Source organism: Bubalus kerabau, chromosome 6 (assembly GCF_029407905.1).
Source record: "Bubalus kerabau isolate K-KA32 ecotype Philippines breed swamp buffalo chromosome 6, PCC_UOA_SB_1v2, whole genome shotgun sequence".
Lineage (NCBI taxonomy): Eukaryota > Metazoa > Chordata > Mammalia > Artiodactyla > Bovidae > Bubalus > Bubalus kerabau.
The window spans coordinates 29,764,690-29,785,910 of NC_073629.1; the positions used below are offsets into that span (position 1 = coordinate 29,764,690).

Below are 21,221 nucleotides of genomic sequence, written 5' to 3' on the forward strand. Positions count from 1 at the left end.
TGGATCTATTTTGTTTTTTCCTATTTATGACTGGTCGACTGAGTTCTATCATTTTATTTTTCAGAGGACAAGTTCTGAGGTTGGGCTCATGGTGTTGAATACATTAATTTTGTCTCCTCTGTGGTCACAGATTATATCACCTTCTTCCCTACCCTGCTTCTAGAATGGACATCAGTCCCAAGGGGGAGTGTGAAAAAATAAGGATGAATGAACATAAACGCACCATTTTTAGAAAAATATTTAAAATCTATATCTTAATGATGTGTAAATAGCATGAATTATGTGGTACTAGGGAAAAATACTTTTTGAATGCTTGTTACCTGCAGTTTGTTATTGCTTCTGTGAATAACATGTCCATATGTCTTCTACTTCTCTTTAGTTTGCTAACATTTTAGAAAAATTTTTGATTCATAAGAATTCTTGGTAAGTTCTGTATACTGATACTCTGTTGGTTATGTAAATTGAAGGTTTATGGCTTGGTGTGATAGCCAACCTCTAAGATGGCCCCAGTGTTCTCTTTAGTATCTATACCCTTCTTTAGTCTTTGCTCACAGTGCTTGTTTGGGTTGCCAACAGAATATAGCAGAATTAACAGTGACTTCTGAGGCTTCATTAAAGGTATACAGCTTTCTCCTTATCCTTTGGATTCCTTGTTCTCAGTGAAAGGAAGCTGTCACTCTAACAGTTCTGAAAAGAACTGGGGTCTGCTAGCATCCAGGACCAACTTGCCAGCCATGTAAATGAGCCACTTTGGAGGTGGATCTTCCAACGTCATCAAGCTTTAGACACCTGCAGTCCCGGCTGACATCTGACTGCAGTCTCATTAGAGCATAGAGAGAACTACTTGCCACATCACTCCCAGATTCCTGACTCAAAGAAACTGAAAGATAATGAAATTGTTTTACTCCATTAAGTTTTGGGATAATTTGTTACACAACAATAAACTACTATACCAGACTTTTTCTTTTTAGAAAGCTGTGGAGAAGGAAATGGCAACCCACTCCAGTATTCTTGCCTGGAGATTTCCATGGACAGAGAAGCCTGGCGAGCTACAGTCCAGGGGGTCACAAAGAGTCGAAGTCGACTGATCGACTAACACTTAGAAAGCTGTCTTTTGATAGATGAGAGGTTTTTGAAAAATCAGTTTCCCCCCTTTTTTCTACCTTTAGTGCTTTTCATAAAGCTACAGTAAACCTTGCTATACATTAATTTCATCCCCCTCCATATATACCTTGTTTATCTTAAAGATTATCTTGACTGATCTAGACTTTCAGCTCTTACATTAGAATCGTCTTGTGAAAGTTCATTTTAAAAACTTGTCTGTATTTATGTTGGAATTGCTTTGAATATATAGATTAATTTGGGAAAAAATGCTATCTTTACAGTATGGTGTCTGCCTGTTCAGAAATATTGTATGCTTTTCAATTTGCTTAAATCTTTTGTTTTTGAATATTAATATAGTTTTTTCCCCTAGAAAAGTCTTAAACATCCTTTATGAGTTGTTCTTATATACTTACTTTGTTTTTACTATAAATGTTTCCCTTGAATTATATTTTAACTGTGTTTGTTTTTCTTGTTTTTCATTTTACTTTTTAAATATCTGAAGTGTACTGATTTCATGTTTATATTGAAATAATTCCATCTGATAATTCCATTACCTGAAGTTCCTGAAGTCCTGTTTTACTATTACTTGCTTCTGCTTGTTCGAGATTATGGTAGAGGGTGTCTTCCAGTGTTTCATAGTTTTGGATTTTGAGCATATATATACTAGGGCTTTAATTATGAATCCTGCCAGACCTGGTTTTTGGGAGCAAGTCTCCAAACAGTAAAAAAGAGCCTTTGCTTCTGTCTGGTGCCACCATTGAAAAGTCACTGAAGTGAATTTTTAGTTTGGTGTTTCTTAGAACCTGCAAATGTTGATTTAGAGTTTTTATAGGCTGACTTGTATTTGGAACTTCTCAGAAGAAAACTTACTCCCTCACTCTGAAGTCAGAGAGTGGCAGTTTTTTCCCTGTGCTGTTGGTCTCATTTGAAGTTTCGCTGTCTTGATTACCTGCTCAGGTGCTCTTCTGAGGATGTGATGCTTCAGGCCTCCCTTACCCAGAGAGTCTTGGTTCTAATTACTGAGGCTTCCCTATTCTTTGTTTACTCCCTTGTTTGTACATCCCAAGAAAGAATAAGAATAAAGTTTCTGAGCCTTTTCATTTTTCAAGTTCTCTTTATTCTTCTATTTCAGTGATAGCTTTGATATAGAATTCTAGGTTAAATTTTTTTTCCTCAGAACTTTAAGTTGTCTCTTCCAGTATATTCAAGTAGACAGTGTTGCTGATGCTAGTTTGATTTTGCTCCTTTGTATGACCCCAATTAGATTTCTTTATTTATTTCCTCTTGGCACTTTTCAGTATTTCTTCATCTTTTTCTGAAATACAGCGATGTGTCTCTTTTTTTCCTTTGGTTGATTTTAAAAGTTCACTGTGCTTTTTCTGTTTTGTACTATTCATTTATAGTGAAAATAGGTTTAAACTTGAAAAAAGTTTTTTTGTAAGGACCCTCTCCATGCATTTCCCCTCAAAGCTCCCCTCCCCTCACTTTTTTTGGAGCTGTTACTATTTGAATGTTTGTATTACTGGGTTCATGCTGTCACCTACCGCTTTCCTTCTCCTTTTTTTTTTGGCCACTCTCCATAGGTTGTGAAATCTTAGTTTTCCAACCAGGAATTGAACCCAGGCTCTGCACAGTGAAAGCATTGAGTCTTTTTTTTTTTTTTTTTAAAACATTGAGTCTTAACCACTGGTTACTCAGTTGACATTTTGAAAGCTTTCCTTGACTTTATTTTTAATCTTCTTTTTTCCTTTTTATATTGATCTCTTTTTGTCTCAGAGGGGCTTCCTCATACAGTGAATAATCCTTGGTTCTCTTCTACTGGGTTGGCCAAAAAGTTCCTTTAGTTTTTTAAAGTAAAAATTGAAGACACATTTTTCATTTTTACCAAAAACTTCATTGAACAGCATATTCCCCGTTTTGTTCCACTACATTCTATTTTTCAGGCAACTTCATAATTCCATCTTCCCAAAACTTTTATCTTTCTGAGCAAAGAACTGTTCCAGGTACCTTTTACAGTCTTCCAGAGAATTGAAATTTTTTCCATTAAGAGAATTTTGTAAAGACCAAAATAAATGGACATCTGATGGTGCAGTGTCTGGTAAATACAGCAGATGAATCAGAACTTCCCAGTCAAGCTGTAACAGTTTTTGCCTGGTCATCAAAGAAGCATGTGGTCTTGCATTATTCTGATGAAAGAGTATGTGTTTTCTGTTAACTAATTCTGGATGGACGCTTTTTGTTACGTGCTGCCTTCAGTTGGTCTAAATAGGAGCAGTACCAGTTGGAATTAATTGTTTGGTTTTTCAGAAGGAGTTCATCATAGAGAACTGTTTTCCAATCCCACCATATACACATCATCACCTTCTTTGGATGAAGAGCAGCTTTGTTGTGGTTGGTGGTAGCTCGTTTCATTTGTCCCACAGTCTCTTCCGTTGCACATTGTCGTACAGTATCCACTTGTCATCACCTGTCACAATTGGTTTTAAAAATGGAACATTTTTATTACCTTTAAGCAGACAATTGCACGTGGAAATACGGTCAAGAAGGTTTTTTTTTCATTTAACTTACATGGAATCCTAGCGTCAAAACAATTTAACATAACCAAGCTGGTGCAGTTGATTTTTCAGTGCTTGATTTGGCTATTTTGAGTATGTTGGTTAGCGCCTGTGTGGTATAATGTTGATTGTTCTCAGTTAATGTCTTGATTTAATCTCTGTCAACTTCAACTGGTCTACCTGACCATGGAGTGTGGTCCAGCAAGAAATCTCCAGCACAAAACTTTATAAACTACTTTGACACATTTGATTCTCATAGTACCTTCTCCATACACTGCACAAATCTTTTCTTATACTTCAGTTATGTTCTTACTTTTCTTGAAATAGTAAAGCATTATATGCTGAAAATGTTGCTTTTATCTTCCATTTTCAATATTAAAATGGCTACACAAAAATTCACCATTTTAATAAGCTTTTTTTAATGCACACTAATAAGACAGCTGTCTCAACACAATCTGACAAAATTATTTTGAATGAAATTAAAGACAACTAAGAATGCTCCCAGAACCATCTTACAGAAAAAAACCAAATGAACTTTTTGGGCCACTCAGTATTTGAGTGGGGCAATAAAATTCTGATTGGAAGTTCAGTGCTTATTAATTGTTTGATCTTACTGTAGATAAGGGATTGACAAAATACTACCCATGGACCACATCTAGACTGCTGGCTGGTATTTAATGACTTGTGATTTTTTACATTTTTAAATCATTGAACAAAAATCAAAAGAATATTTTGTGATGTGAAAATTTTATGTCTTTGTGAGTTACACTTCTGGAGTACAGTTATGCCCATTTGTTAAAGTGTATGACTGCTTTCATGCTGCAGTGGCAGAATGAGTAGTTGTGACAGGTTGGTTGTGGTTTTCATTACTTTGTGCTGCTTTTTAGTGTACTACAAATTGCAGTGATGCAGTTATAACTTGATAGGCACATGTATAAGTGTAGCATGATATTTGCAAAAGTTTCAGTTATCCATGCATACCTGTCTTTTCAAACAAGAAAAAAGTGGATTTTAAATGTCACACTTTTAAGGGACACACTTTAAGGGACTTTTAAGAGAATGTGGGTTATTTTGTTTTGAATTAGATGGCAAAGTATTTATTATGCATTTTTACTATAGCTCTGCTAAAAGAGTACAACATACGTGGATAATACCAAACTTAAGTACTGGACACGATATTCCCAGTTCCCAGGAAAGCAATGGGCAGAGAATTAGAAACTTTAGAATGAAATATTTCATCATGGCAGAATTTCTTAAAATAATGAAACCAAAATTTTTAAACTTTCAAATATGGTTCAGAAGTAGACATTAATCTTGGCTAAAATTCACAGCTTTCACTTTTGTTGGTTGGGGGTGATGATCTCCCTTCTCATGTGTATGAGTTGACTGACTTTGGCTCTTCATGCTTTTGACTGTAATCCAGGCTGTCTTAATATTGATCCAGTTTTCTCTTTTTCTGTTTTCTAGCCCCTATTTTGTCATATGGTTTGAAGGTAGGATATTTGAATTAGTAACAGCAGGATAGAATTAGATATGGGTAAGTTTATTTGAATCTGACTTAACTTCATATACCTTATCTGTAAAATAACATCAGCTTCAGGTTAGTTTTTTTCATGTTATTTGCTTATAAGAAATCTCTCAAATAATATCCTCAATTTTTTTTTTTTTAATAAACAAACCCACTGAGGTAGAAAGATAAAATTTACCTAACTGTGGCTCTCCCATATGGAGGTTAATAGACCAGCTTCAAATAGGTACCTTAAGAGGCCAGGCAGGTAACGAGTGTAAGACTTACGGAGTATCAAAGCTTGCCTTGCCTAAAAGCAGTAAAATTTAGACTTAAAAAATACTCCTTCCTGGCCAGATAATACCTGATTATCAGTTTTCTCCCTTTGCCCTTATTCAGAATCTGATGAGTCACTTTTATTTGAGTTGGACATATTAACAATTTATAAGTAGTTTGATATCATAGTTTTAAAAGCTTAACCACGTATGTAAACTTTTTCTTTTAGAGTGTCTCAGTAAGTGATATTGTAATATTTTAATAAGAATTAAGCATTAATAGAATGATTAGTATTATTTTTACTGTTAGATAAGAAAATGCGAGAAAAATTTCAAAGTATGAATTGTCTAGTCACATTGGTAAATTGATTGAAATGCAAGTTCAGTTGATTAGCAAGTTCACAGAAGTCTAACTGGTGGTATAGATGCCTTCAGAACTTCACTAATTCTGTACCAAGCCATGTTGTAATATACATCTGAAATTTACCTACCTGTTCTTCCTACTTCTGAAAACACTCAAGATTTTACACGTTAAAAAGGGAGTTAGATGAATGGGTTCTCAGCTGATGTGTAATAGCAGTATATTACACTCGAGCAATTCACAGGTCTACTGCCAAATTCTGAACAGCATGAAATTAATTTTAATTACAGTGGCACATTTGATGTCTGTTTGATCTACTGTTGAGTCCAATGGGTCATTTAATGTGGCATGATGAAACTTGGGAAAAAGGCAATTTCATGTTGAAAAGTTGTTTGAAAACTGTCTTTTAGTAGAGAGCATTGTCAAGTAGTAATCAGTTTTGCTTATAGAGTAGTTTTGTGATGGGGACTAAAATAATTGGTTTATTTTTAATGATTTGTAGTTTTTAAGTAAATGTTCTATTGAAATATATATAAAGGTGTAAAGATCTAAAGCATGTAGTTTAGTCAGTATGCATAAAGTAAACACACTTGTAAATTCAGCAACCAGAATGAGAAAGTACGTTATTACTCTATAGGCCTGTACTCTTTGAGTCTCCTTCCAGTTATTATATACTACCTGTGAACCTGACTTCTGACAACATAGGTTAATATGCCTGCTTTAAATTTTTCTTTCTTTATTTATTTGGCTGTGCTGGGGCTTCATTGCTGGAGGGGCTGTTTTCTACTTGTAGTGCAGGGCCTTGTCTTGTCACAGAGCATAACTGCAGGGCTTCAGCAGTTATGGCACATGAGCTCAGCAGTTGCAGCTCCTGGTTTCCAGAGTACAGGCTCTGTAGTTGTGGAGCACAGGCCTCTTTGCTCCTCAGCCTGTGGGATCCTCCTGCACCAGGGATCGAACCTGTCTTTCCTGCATTGGCAGACAGATTCTTTACCACTGAGTCACCAGGGAAACCCCCAAGTTTTATTTAAATGGAACCGTACAATATGTACTGGTTTGTGACTGACTGCTTTTGTTCAGCATTATGAGATTATTCACATTGCTTTTGATTGTAGTTTGTTCATTGCCTCCACAGCATTCATTGTATGAATGTACTAAAATTTATCCATTCATGTATTGGTGGACATTTGAGTTGTTTATAGTGTGTTTTACTATTATGAATATGTTTATTTAACATGTCTGTTGGGGAAAATATGCACACATTCTGTTGTTTACATCCTTATTTTAGAGTGGACTTGCTGAGTTATAAGTTGCGCATGAGTTCAGCTTTGCTAGATAATGCCAAATAGTTTTCTTAAATGGTTGTATCAAGTTATACTTCTACCAGTAGTGTTTGAGATTTTTAATTGCTTTGTATTCTTACTAATACTTGATATTATCCGTCTTTGACATTTTAGCCGGTAACCACATCTTGGGGTTTCACATCTATTGATTCAACCAACTACAGACAGAAAATACTCGGAAAAAAATTTTCAGAGTTACAAAGAGCAGAGCCACCCTGGCAACTATTTACATAGCATTTACATTTTGTTAGGTATTATACATAATCTAAAGATGATTTTAAAGTGTATAGAAGAAAAAAAGTTAAAGAAGGTTGTGTGTAAGTTATATATAAATATTATTTCATTTTATGTAAGGATTTTGCTGTCTACAGGGGTCCTGGAACCATTCCCCCATGAATACTGGGCAATGACTGTTTATGTGCATTCTTATGCCTGTACCAAATTGTCTTGCTTATTATAGTTTTGTAGTAAGATTTAAAGTTGGTAGTAAGTCTCCATCTTTGTTATTTTTTGAGATTATTTTAGTTATTCTATTTTAGGTCCCTTGATTTTCTATATGAGTTTTAGTGTTGGCCTGTTGATGTCTACAAAAAAGCCAGCTGGGAATTTGATAGAAATTATGTTGAATTTGTAAGTCAGTTCTCAGGAGTATGGCCATCTTAACATGATTCATGAACTTAGGACATCTTTACATTTATAGGCATACCTTGCTTTGTTGTGCTTTGCAGCTGCTGTGTTTTTTACAAATGCAAGTTTTGTGGTAACCGCATCAAGCAAATCAGCGCCATTTTTCCAACAGCATTTGCTCACTACATGTATCTGTCACATTTTGGTAACTCTTGCAATTTCAAACCCTCCACCAGCAAAAAGATTACATCTTGTTGAAGGCTCAGATGATGATTAACATTTTTTAATTGTAAAGTAGTTTTAAATTAAGGTATGTGTATATATATTGGAGAAGGCCATGGTAACCCACTCCAGTACTCTTGCCTGGAAAATCCCATGGGTGGAGGAGCCTGGTAGGCTGCAGTCCATGGGGTCGCTAAGAGTCAGACACGACTGAGCGACTTGACTTTCACTTTTCACTTTCATGCATTGGAGAAGGAAATGGCAGCCCACTCCAGTGTTCTTGCCTGGAGAATCCCAGGGACGAGGGAGCCTGGTGGGCCGCCGTCTGTGGGGTCGCACAGAGTTGGACACGACTGAAGCGACTTAGCAGCAGCATATATATATTTTTGTACACAATGCTGTTGCACACTTGCCAGACTACAGTATTGTATAAGTGTAACTTAGATGTACTGGGAAACCAAAAAATTTGTGTGACTTGCTTTATTGTGAAGCTCAATTTATTGTGATGGTGTGGAACCAAACCCACAGTATCTCCAAGGTATGCCTGCATTTAGGAATTCTCTAATTTCTTTCAACAGTATTTTACAGGTTTCGGAATATAGGTTTTACATGTTAAGAAATTTATTTCTAAGTAGTTTGCCCTTGAACATTGTCGTGGTTGGGATGCCAACCTTCTGAGCAGGCAAAGCAAAAATCTGTGTATAATTTACAGTCATTTCTCTGTATATACAGTTTGGTTCTTCCATACCTGTGATTCTGCATCCACAGATAAAACCAGCCATGAATTGTGTGATACTGTAATAAAAAGTGAAGTTGCTCAGTTGTGTCCTACTCTTTGCAACTCTGTGGACTGTAGGCTGCCAGGCTCCTCCATCCATGGGATTTTCCGGCAACAATACTGGAGTGGGTTGCCATTTCCTTCTGCAGGGGATCTTCCCAACCTAGGGATCGAACCTGGGTCTCCCACACTTCAGGTAGACTCTCTACCATCTGAGCCACCAGGGAAGCCCACTGTAGTATTTACTATTGGAAACTACCGATGTATAGGTATACCTGTGCCATTCAAACCCATGCTGTTCAGGGTCAACTGTATTGTATTCTTTCTAATGCTATTATAAATGAAAATATCTTCTTAATTTCATTTTTTTGAGTTGTCTATTCATATTCATTATTTACTGCATAAAAATACAATTGAGTTTTATACATTAGTCTTTCATTCTTCAATATATTCTGGGGACTAGGAAGTACTTTAATTAGTATAGCCATTATCTTACTGTTGCTGTTTGTATGATATCTTTTCTTACCTTCCATTGTTGTTCCATTGCTCAGTCCTATCTGAGTCTTTGAATCTATTTGTGTATTTGAATATAAATTGTATCTTAGACAGTATGTAGTTGGGTCTTATTTTTGGTTTTATTTTTAATCCAGCCTAACAATTGCTGTCTTTTGGTTGGCTTGTTTATTCTATTTACACTTAATGTTACTGTTGATATAGTTGGACTTGTGTCTGCCATTTTGCTTTTTCTTTTCTTTATATATCACATAACCTTTGTTCTTTCATTTTTCCATTTCTGCCTTCTTTTGTAATGCTTATCGCCCCAACCCCCAGGACTGCAAATTGTTTGTTTGTTTGGTGACTTGACTGGATCATTTTAACGAAGTCAAGTTTATATTCCACTTCAAAATAACTGGACTTCACCACGGGAACATTTCATGGAAGGATGGGCACAATAAAGGACAGAAACAGTAAGGACCTAACAGAAGCAAAAGAGTTTAAGAAGAGGTGGCAAGAAAACACAGAACTATATAAAAAAGGTCTTAGTGACTTGGATAACCAAGATGGTTTGGTCTTTCACCTAGAGCTAGACATCCTGGAGTGTGAAATCAAGTGGGTCGTAGGAAGCATTACTATGAACAAAACTAGTAGAGGTGACCAAGGCTAGTGGAGGTGACAGAATTCCAGTTGAGCTATTTAAAATTGTACAAGATGATGCTGTTAAAGTGCTGCACTCAATGTATCAGCAAATTTGGAAAACTCAGCAGTGGCTACAGGACTGGAAAAGGTCAGTTTTCATTCCAATCCCAAAGAAGGGCAATGCCAAAGAAAGTTTAAACTACTCTACAGTTGCACTCGTTTCACAAAGCAAGGTTATGCCAAAAATCCTTCAAGTTAGGCTTCAGCAGTATGTGAACTGAGAACTTTCAGATGTACAAGTTGGATTTTGAAGAGGCAGAGGAACCAGAGATCAAATTGTCAACATTTGTTGGATCATGGAGAAAGCAAGGGAATTCCAGAAAAACATCTACTTCTGTTTCATTAACTCTGCTAAAGCCTTTGACTGTGTGGATCACAACAAACTGGAAAATTCTTAAAACAGATGAGAATACCAGACCACCTTACCTGTCTCCTGAGAAACATGTATGTGGGTCAAGAAGCAACAGTTAGAACCCGACTTGAAACAACTGACTAGTTGTAAATTGGGAAAGGAGTATGTCAAGGCTGTAGATTGTTAACCTATTTAACTTGTATACATGGTACCTCATGCAAAATACCATACTGGATGAAAGATAAACTGAAATTAAGATTGCCAGGAGGAATATCAACAACCTCACATGTGCAGATGATATCACTCTAATGGCAGAAAGTGAAGAGGAACTATTGAGCCTCTTGATGAGGGTGAAGGAGGGGAGTGAAAAAGCTGACTTGAAACTTGCTGCTGCTAAGTCACTTCAGTCGTGTCCGACTCTGTGCGACCCCAGAGACGGCAGCCCACCAGGCTCCCCCATCCCTGGGATTCTCCAGGCAAGAACACTGGAGTGGGTTGCCATTTCCTTCTCCAACGCATGCAAGTGAAAAGTGAAAGTGAAGTCACTCAGTCGTGTCCGACTCTTAGCGACCCCATGGACTGCAGCCTGCCAGGCTCCTCTGTCCATGGGATTTGCCAGGCAAGAGTACTGGATTATGTTGCCATTGCCTTCTCCATGAAACTTGTTAGAAAAACTAAGACCATGGCATCTGGTCCCATCACTTCATGGCAAATAGATGGGGAAAAAGTGGAAACAGTGACAGATTTTATTTTCATGGGCTCTTAAATCACTGTGGACAGTGACTGCAGCCATGAAATTAAAGACACTTGCTCCTTGGAAGGAAAGCTATGACAAACCTACACAGCATATTAAAAAGCAGAAACATCACTTTGCTGATAAAGATCCATATAGTAGAAGCTGTATGGTTTTTTCTATTAGTCATGTATGTTTGTGATGGTTGGGCCACAAAGAAGAAGGAGTGCCAAAGAATTGATGCTTTTGAATTGTGATGCTGGAGAAGACTCTTGAGAGTCCCTTGGACTGCTGTGAGATCAAACTAGTCAATCCTAAAGGAAATCAGCTCTGAATATTCTTTGGAAGACTGTTGCTGAAGCTCTAATTCTACAGCCACCTGAAGAGCTAACTCGTTAGAAAAGACCCTGATGCTGGGAAGGATTGAGGGCAAGGGGAAAAGGGGCAACAGAGGATGAGATGGTTAGATAGCATCTCCAACTCAGTGGGCAAGAATTTGAACAAACCCTGGGAGCTAGAAGACAGAGGAGCCTGGCATGCTGCAGTCCATGAGGTTGCAGAGTTGGATACAACTTAGTGACTGAACAATATGAAGCCTCTGATATTTCTTTAACAGAGGGCTTAATCTTGGACATATGTAGTCATCCTGGCATATCATGATTTTAGGTGGGTTCTGTTTATATTTTTGATCTGTTATGATATCTACCTCTTTTGATGACTTCCCTGGTGGCTCAGACGATAAAGCGTCTTGTCTGCAGTGCGGGAGACCCGGGTTCGATCTCTGGGTTGGGAAGATCCCCTGGAGAAGGAAATGGCAATCCACTCCAGGACTATTGCCTGGAAAATCCCTTGGACAGAGGAGCCTGGTAGGCTACAGCCCATGGGGTCGCAGAGTTGGACACAACTGAACGACTTCACTTTCACTTTCACCTCTTTTGATATCATATCAGGCTATGCCTTGGGATATAACTTTTTCCACAGTCTTTTGTAATGAAATTCAGACCTTGTTCCAAGGTAGTTTTTGAGAGTGTCTTTGAGGTTTGTCATGATCCCAGGTGGGTTCCTTTTTAGGTTCCTTGGGTCTCTGATCAACAGTTGACTTGTAGTTTAGCTTATTGTTCTTGCCAAGGTTTCAGCTTCCTCTTGTTTACCATCAAAATTTCTGTTTCAGGTAGTGCTCTTAGTTTTTTGAACTTTTGCATATTCTGTTCCAAGTAAAGTCAGTTGTTTTGGAAAGTACTTCAGAGCTCTCTGTTCTTACAGTCTACCTCTTCCCTTGGGTAAATTCTCTGAGCCACTGCTCTGGAGCTGTCAGTCAGTTCAGTCCCTCAGTCGTTTCTTACTCTTTTCAGCCCCATGGACTGCAGCACGCCAGGCCTCCCTGTCCCTCACCATCTCCTGGAGTTTACCCAAACTTGTGTCCGTTGAGTCGGTGATGCCATCCAACCATCTCATCCTCTGTCGTCCCCTTCTCCTCCTGCCTTCAATCTTTTCCAGCATCAGGGTCTTTTCCAGTGAATTGGCTCTTTGTATCAGATGGCCAAAGTATTGGAGTTGCAGCTTCAGAATCAGTCCTTCCAATGACTGTTCAGGACTGATTTCCTTTAGGATTGACTGTTTTGATCTCCTTGCAGTCCAAGGGACTCTCAAGAATCTTCTCCAACACCACAGTTCAAAAGCATCAATTCTTTGGTGCTCAGCTTTCTTTCTGGTCCAACTCTCACATCCATATGGAAAAACCATAGCTTTGACTAGACTGACCTTTGTCAGCAAAGTAATGTCTCTGCCTTTTAATATGCTGTCTAGGTTAATCATAGCATTCTTCCAAGGAGCAGGCGTCTTTTAATTTCATGGCTGCAGTCACCATCTCCAGTGATTTTTGGAGCCCAAGAAAATAAAGTCTGTTATTATTTCGATTGTTTCCCCATCTGTTTGCTTTGAAGTGATGGGACTGGATGCCTTGATCTTTGTTTTTTGAATGTTGAGTTTTAAGCCAGCCTTTTCACTCTCCTTTTTCACTTTCAAGAGGCTCTTCAGTTCCTCTTTGCTTTCTGCCATAAGGGTGGTGTCATTTGCGTATCTGAGGTTATTGATATTTCTCCCAACAATCTTGATTCCAGCTTGTGCTTCATGCAGCCCAGCATTTCATGTGATGTACTCCACATGTAAGTTAAATAAGTAGGGTGACAATAAGCAGGATGTCTGGATCTAGGTGAGTGATCACACCATCGTGGTTGTCTGGGTCATTAAGATCTTTTTGGTATAGTTCTTCTGTGTATTCTTTCCACTTCTAAATATCTTCTGATTCTGTTAGGTCCATACTGTTTCTGTCTTTCATTGTGCCTGTCTTTGCATGAAATGTTCCCTTGGTATCTCTAATTTTCTTGATGAGTTCTCTAGTCTTTCCCATTCTATTGTTTTCCTCTATTTTTTTGCATTGATCATTAGGAAGGCTTTCTTATCTCTCCTTGCTAGTCTTTGGAACTCTGCATTCAGATGGGTATAGCTTTCCTTTTCTCCTCTGCCTTTCGCTTCTCTTCTTTTCTCAGCTATTTGTAAGGCCTCCTCAGACAACCATTTTGCCTTTTTGCATTTTTTTTTCTTGGGGATGGTCTTGATCACTGCCTCCTGCATAGTGTTACAAACCTTTGTCCATAGCTCTTCAGGCACTCTGTCTATCAGATCTAATCCCTTGAATCTATTTGTCACTTCCACTGTATAATCATTACGGATTTGATTTAGGTCATACCTGAATGGTCTAGTGGTTTTCCCCACTTTCTTCAATTTAAGTCTGAATTTGGCAATAAGGAGTTCATGATCCGAGCCACAGTCAGCTCCTGGTCTTGATTTTCTTGACTGTATAGAGTTTCTCCATCTTTGGCTGCAAAGCATATAATCAATTTTAATTCAGTATTGACCGTCTGGTGATGTCCATGTGTAGAGTGTCTCCTGTGTTGTTGGGAGAGCTGTAGGTGGGGCTAATGGCTCACTTCTTGGGGGTGACTTCCCTCTTGTATGAGCAGGATACTACATGGAGTACAGTTGTCTTATTGGCTTTCCTTCTCTTAGGTATGCAACCTGTGCATTACAAGCAAATGATCCGGTTGGCCCGAGAATTTTTGTCCTCCTGTGTCTAGGATAGAGTTGTGTCTTATATTTTGGGGCTGTGTGGAGGAAGGGAATTTCTGACCTCTTGGTTGCACTGCCTTGAATTTAGCATCTGCAGTCCAGAGCTGTGCAGGATGAGAAATGCTGATGGCCTGCCCCTTGACTTGGAGCCTGTGGGAAAGGTCTTTTTGGTCCTCTCTTCCTGGAGTTGGGGGAGGTGGAGGTTGGATTGTAGCTTCAGTGCCACAGACTTGCTGTTTTTCCACCAAGATTTAGTAACTTTCCTTAAATGTTTGTTTGTTTGTTTCTTTCTTTTTTTTTTTTTAAAAAACTGTATGGTCTGAAGACAATTGCCAGAAATTTCAAGTGGTTATTAAAATAAAAAAATCCCCCAGTTATGGTTATTTCCCCATGAAGGCATCTGCAGAGCTCCTTCCACTACATTTTCAAAAATTGTTTCTGTTCTGTTTTTTAAGAAAATCAGTGTCTTCATGATGTATCTTCTTTTCCTGTCTTTTTGCCTTAAACAAAAGGGTACTTAACGTCTTCTGTTTGAAGTGGGTTTCTTTTAGAGAATGTATTGTTGGAGCATGTTTTAATTTTATCCATTCTGCCAACTTTTGTCTTTTAGTATGTGTATTTAGACCATTTATATTTTAAGGCAGTTATTAATTTGCTAGGTATTAAATCTCTGTTTGATTCCTCTGTTTTTATTTTCTTGCCTTCATGTATGTTATGTAAATATTTTTTAAAAAATTCTATCTTTTCTTAATATTTACTTTTATTTATTATTTGGCTGCACTGGGTCTTAGTTGTGACATGTAGCATCTTTAGTTACAGCATGTGCGATCTAGTTCCCACACCAGGGATGGACCTGGGCCCCTTGCATTGGGACAGCGAGTCTTAGCCACTGGACTATCAGGAAGTTCTAAGATTCCCTCTTTATAGTGTTTTTATATAATTATATATATATGATATATGTAAAATAAACAAATATATGTAAATATATATAAATTGCATATAAATATAATATATAATATAAAATATGGAGAAAATACATACATATATGTACGTATAATATATATATATATAAATTTATATATAACCTGGAGCCAGACATCCTGGAATGTGAAGTCAAATGGGCCTTAGAAAGCATCACTACGAACAAAGCTAGTGGAGGTGATGGAATTCCAGTGGAGCTATTTCAAATCCTGAATGATGATGCTGGGAAAGTGCTGCACTCAATGTGCCAGCAAATTTGGAAAACTCAGCAGTGGCCACAGGACTGGAAAAGGTCAGTTTTCATTCCAATCCCAAAGAAAGGCAATGCCAAAGAATGCTCAAACTCACATGCTAGTAAAGTAATGCTCAAAATTCTCCAAGCCAGGCTTCAACAGGACGTGAACCGTGAACTTCCAGATGTTCAAGCTGGTTTTAGAAAAGGCAGAGGAACCAGAGATCAAATTGCCAACATCCGCTGGATCATGGAAAAAGCAAGAGAGTTCCAGGAAAACATCTACTTCTGGTTTATTGACTATGCTAAAGCCTTTGACTGTGTGGATCACAATAAACTGTGGAAAATTCTGAAAGAGATGGGAATACCAGACCACCTGACCTGCCTCTTGAGTAACCTGTATGCAGGTCAGGAAGCAACAGTTAGAACTGGACATGGAACAACAGACTGGTTCCTAATAGGAAAAGGAGTGCGTCAAGGCCGTATGTTGTCACCCTGCTTATTTAACTTCTGTGCAGAGTACATCATGAGAAACGCTGGGCTGGAGGAAGCACAAGCTGGAATCAAGATTGTTGGGAGAAATATCAATAACCTCAGATATGCAGATGACACCAGCCTTATGGCAGAAAGTGAAGAGGAGCTAAAAAGCCTCTTGATGAAGGTGAAAGAGGAGAGTGAAAAAGTTGGCTTAAAACTCAACATTCAGAAAACTAAGATCATGGCAACTGGTCCCATCACTTCATGGGAAATAGATGGGGAAACAGCGTCAGACTTTATTTTTTTGGGCTCCAAAATCACTGCAGATGGTGACTGCAGCCATGAAATTAAAAGACGCTTACTCCTTGGAAGGAAAGTTATGACCAACCTAGATAGCATATTCAAAAGCAGAGACATTACTTTGCCAACAAAGGTCCGTCTAGTCAAGGCTGTGGTTTTTCCTGTGGTCATGTATGGATGTGAGAGTTGGACTGTGAAGAAAGCTGAGCACCAAAGAATTGATGCTTTTGAACTGTGGTGTTGGAGAAGACTCTTGAGAGTCCCTTGGACTGCAAGGAGATCCAACCAGTCCATTCTGAAGGAGATCAGCCCTGGGATTTCTTTGGAAGGAATGATGCTAAAGCTGAAACTCCAGCACTTTGGCCACCTCATGCAAAGAGTTGACTCACTGGAAAGGACTCTGATGCTGGGAGGGATTGGGGGCAGGAGGAGAAGGGGACGACAGAAGATGAGATGGCTGGATGGCATCACTGACTCAATGGACGTGAGTTTGAGTGAACTCCGGGAGTTGGTGATGGACAGGGAGGCCTGGCGTGCTGTGATTCATGGGGTCGCAAAGAGTCAGACATGACTGAGCGACTGAACTGAACTGAATAGTTTCTTAGTGATTGTTTTAGATCTTGTATTATTCATTTTTAACTTTAGTCTATACTGATTTATTATTTGGAGTTGAGTATAGAAACTTGTATTCAGATCCTTTTACCCTTTCCTGTTGTAAACTAGGATTATCTTAAAGTATTTCCTCTATATAGCACCGTATGAGATATTGTTATAATTTTTACATCAGCCATCACGTAAGATTTAAGGTGCCCATGAAGAAACATATTGTTTACCCTCATTCTTAGCCATTAGTGTTCTTTTCTGAAGATTGAAGTTCATTCTATTAACACATCTTCTCTGTTTAGCAAACTTCCTTTTATCATTCATTTAAGGGTAGATTTACCAGTGACAAATTTTTGTTTACTTTGTGAGAATATCTTTTTGATTGGCTTTCATGCCTGAAGGATATTTCTTTTTGAGTACAGGGCTTGTTGATTTTTTTCCTTTTCTTCTTTGAACAACTTTGTTCCACTTACTTATGTCCCTCATTGAGAAATCCACTGTTGTTGGAATTGATTTTCCTTGTAACGCAATTACATGGGCTCCTTTCAAGGTTTTTCTGTGTCTGTAAGCTTTCAGAACTCAATGATGGGTCTTGGTGTGGATTTCTTCTGATTTATTATGTAAGTCCTTTAGATTTATCCCTTTAATTCCATTCTTAAGGGTTTTGAATCTGTATGTTTATATCTTGGCAAGTTTGGGAGATTTTTTAGTCATTATTTGTTGAAATGCTTTTTGAGTTCCATTGTTCCTCCTAGGATGGTAGTGGTATGAATGTTAGCCATTTTCTTATTGTCTCACAGATTCTTGTGACTGTTAAATATTTTTTCATCTATTTTGGGTATATTATATTGATTTGGTCTGAAGTTCAATGATTCTGTTCTCTGTCATTTTCACTTTACTATTGAGGTAATTTATCAAGTTTTTTAGTTATTATAGTTCGGCTGTTGTATAGGCTTCCAGAGAGCTGTGTGGTAAAGAATCCACCTGCCAGTGCAGGAGATGCAAGAAATTCGGGTTCAGTTTATGGGGTCAGAAAGATCCCCTGGAGTAGGAAATGGCAACCCACTCCATGTTCTTGCCTGGGAAATTCCCTAGACAGAGGAACCTGGTGGGCCACAGTCTATGAGGTCACAAAGAGTCAGACACGACTATGTACCCATGTATGTTTGTTAATTTCTTTAAATTTTTTGTCACATCGTTCTAAGATCTGATTCTCTTGAACATATATCAGTTGTTTTTTCTCATTTAAATTAGAATGATCCTGGTTGTTAGTTTGACTGATTTTTGAGTGTTTTGTGATATTGTGGGTATTATATTCTGATACTCAGGGTCGTATTTAATCCTTTTTAGCAAGCAGTTTTCCTGTGGAAGGACATGACAGCTAAATGGGTTTTGGCTTGTCCTTGGGCCCTAATGTCACCATTTCAGCAGAAGCTGACTCTTAACTGCCTTGTTGTAAATGCTGCTGCTGCTGCTGCTAAGTTGCTTCAGTTGTGTCCGACTCTGTGCGACCCCATAGACGGCAGCCCACCAGGCTTCTCCGTCCCTGGGATTCTCCAGGCAAGAATATTGGAGTGAGTTGCCATTTCCTTCTTCATTGCATGAAAGTGAAAAGTGAAAGTGAAGTAGCCCAGTCGTGTCTGACTCTTTGAGACCCCATGGACTATAGCCGACCAGGCTCCTTCGTCCATGGGATGTTCCAGGCAAGAGTACTGGAGTGGGTTGCCACCTCCTTCTCCATGTTGCAAATGAATGAGCTGAAATTTCAGTTCCCACTTGCTCTTTCCGTACAAAAGTGGGATATACTAACTCATAAATTTGTTGCTGACTCATTGGAAAAGATCCTGATGCTGGGAAAGATTGAGGGCAGGAGGAGAAGGGGTCAACAGAGGGTTAGATGGTTGGATGACATCACCAACTCAATGGACATAAGTTTGAGCAACCTCTGGGAGATAGTGAAGGACAGGGAATCCTGCCATGCTGCAGTCCATATGGTCACAGGGTCAGACACGACTTAGCGACTGGACAACAACAGCGTGTACTGGTGGCTCAGTGGTAAAGAATGTGCCTACAATGCAGGAGACAGGCGTTGGGTTCGGATGATCCCCTGGATAAAGAAATGGCAACCCATTCCCAACTCTTGCCTGGGAAAAGCAAGAGTCAGGCTGGACTTAGCAACTAAACAACAATGCTCAGTTCCACTGAGCGTCACTGACACAAGGGGAGAGAAAGCGTAGGGCTGACTCCCTCCACTTTTTTGTTGTAGGGTAAGGGTGGAATCTCAGCTTCCCCTGAACTTCAACATACCAGAGACTGGAAGTAAAGTGATGACTTGCCTCACTTTCCCCCATGTTATTCTGTCTTGTTATTATCTAGTGGGGGTAGAAGTTCAGCTCCCTGTTACTACCCTCTGACATGGAGGGCAAGATTTAGTGGTTTAAGTAAGAAAGAATATTGGCTTCAATTAAAATGTCCTTTATTTAAGATCACAACAGTGGAGATACTGAGGATTTTTTCCTTTTTTTTCAGCTTTGTTGAGATATCCTCGTGAATTCGCTCAGTTGTGTCTGACTTTTTGCAATTCCATGGACTGTAGCCTGCCAGGCTTCTCTGTCTGAGCCAGAATACTGAAGCGGGTAGCTGTCCCCAGGTCTCCTGCATTGCAGGTGGATTCTTTACCATCTGAGCCACCAGGGAAGCCCTGGTGAAGTATAGTTGACAAAATTGTACGGTATTTGAAATGTACATCATAATGATTTGGTACATAGTGTGAAAGGATTCCTCCATGTCTATTCAGTTAACCCATCCATCACTTTGTGTTTTTATATGTGTGGGTGAGAGTATTTAAGTTCTAATCCCTAAGGAAATTTCAACTGTATAATACAGTGTTATCAACTATGGTCACCATGTTATACATTAGATTTTTCAGTCATTTTTCATCTTAGAGCAGAGAATTTTTATCCTTTTTTTAGCTTCTCTCTATTCTTCTATTCTTCCTGCTCCCTGAACCCCCTGGCATCCACATCTACTGTTTCTTTGAGTTTTTGACTTTTAAGGTTTTTTTTTTCCCCAGCTTCCACATGTAAGTGACACCACGCAGTATTTGTCTTTGTCTGGCTTATTTCCTTTAGGTCCATCTGTGTTGTCACAAATGGCAGGGTTTCCTTCTTCCTCGTGGGTGAATACTGTCCCATTTTTGGCCTGTGTGACTGCTTGTATGCATGTGTGCATTATGCATACACACCGCATCTTCTTTAAGCACGTATCTGTTGATGGATACTTAGGTTGTTTCCCTATCTGGTTATTGTGAATAATCCTGACATGAACACAGGAGTGCAGGTATCTCTTTGACATCTTGTTTGCTTTTCTTTTTTTGGATGTATACCCAGAAGTGGAATTGCTGGGTCATATGGCAGTTCTCATTTTTTTTAGAAACCTTTGTACTGTTTTTCATAATGGCTATACCAGTTTACATCCCCACCATCAGTACACAACTGTTTGCTTTTTCCACATCCTCACTACTTGTTATCTTTGTTTTTGTTTTTTTTTCCAACCAGGGACAGGTCATGATAGAAAAAAATCAGAATAAGAGCAAATATTCTATTTTGAGAACAGCTGAGAAAGCATTTTTGACTATTACAATTATTTAACAAAAAAGTTCAGTAAGAAAATGTACACAACCCAATTTTTCTCGTAAAATGTGGAAAGGGGATGCATGGAAGCAGTTGATTTCTTTGGTGAGCACAGCCGTTGTTCATACTCGTTCGGAGGCTTCTAACATGATGATGCTATTTCCTTGTATTACCACCGTTCCAGTATTGTTCTGTTGCCACTAGTTGCCATCTCCACACATTCATCTACCACAAGATTTATAAAGGGATCAAATCCCCACAATATTTCTTGGACATATCTGCCACCATTTAATTTCAGTAACTTCTTGTCCATAAATACCTTCAACTCAGGAGAGTGAGCTTTGCTCATGATGTCTCCTCAGCTGATATGTGTCTTTTTGATGAAAGCCTTTCTTACAGATTTGAGACGATATCTCATTGTGGTTTTGGTTTCTGTTTCCTGATGGATAGTGATGTTGAGCACCTTTGCATGTACCTGTTGGCCAGTTGTATTTCTTCTTTGCAAAAATGTCTATTCCATTTCTTTGTCCATTTTTAAATTGGATTATTTATATTTTATTAAGTTACATGAGTTCTTCATGTATTTTGGTTGTTAACTTCTTACCAGATAACGACTTGCAAATATTTTCTTCCATTCTGTAGATTGCCTTTTCATTTTGTTGATATTTTCCTTTACTGTGCAAAAACTTTTTAGTTTGATGTTTCCCATTTGTTTATTTTTGTTACTTTTGCTCATGGCATCAAACTAAAAAAAACTGTTGTCAAGACTGATGTCCAAGCGCGTATCCCCTGTGTATCCTTCTAGGAGTTTTA

The 21,221-nt window shown here is 38.5% G+C and overlaps 1 protein-coding gene and 1 pseudogene across 2 annotated transcripts in view; one reads left to right on the top strand and one right to left on the bottom strand.

The window, feature by feature from the left end:
* The window catches only part of TRIM33 (tripartite motif containing 33), a 138,561-nt gene that overhangs the window by 9,626 nt on the left and 107,714 nt on the right, over window positions 1-21,221 (top strand). The window lies entirely within an intron of this gene.
* Window positions 20,373-20,757, bottom strand: LOC129654911 (small nuclear ribonucleoprotein G-like; annotated as a pseudogene).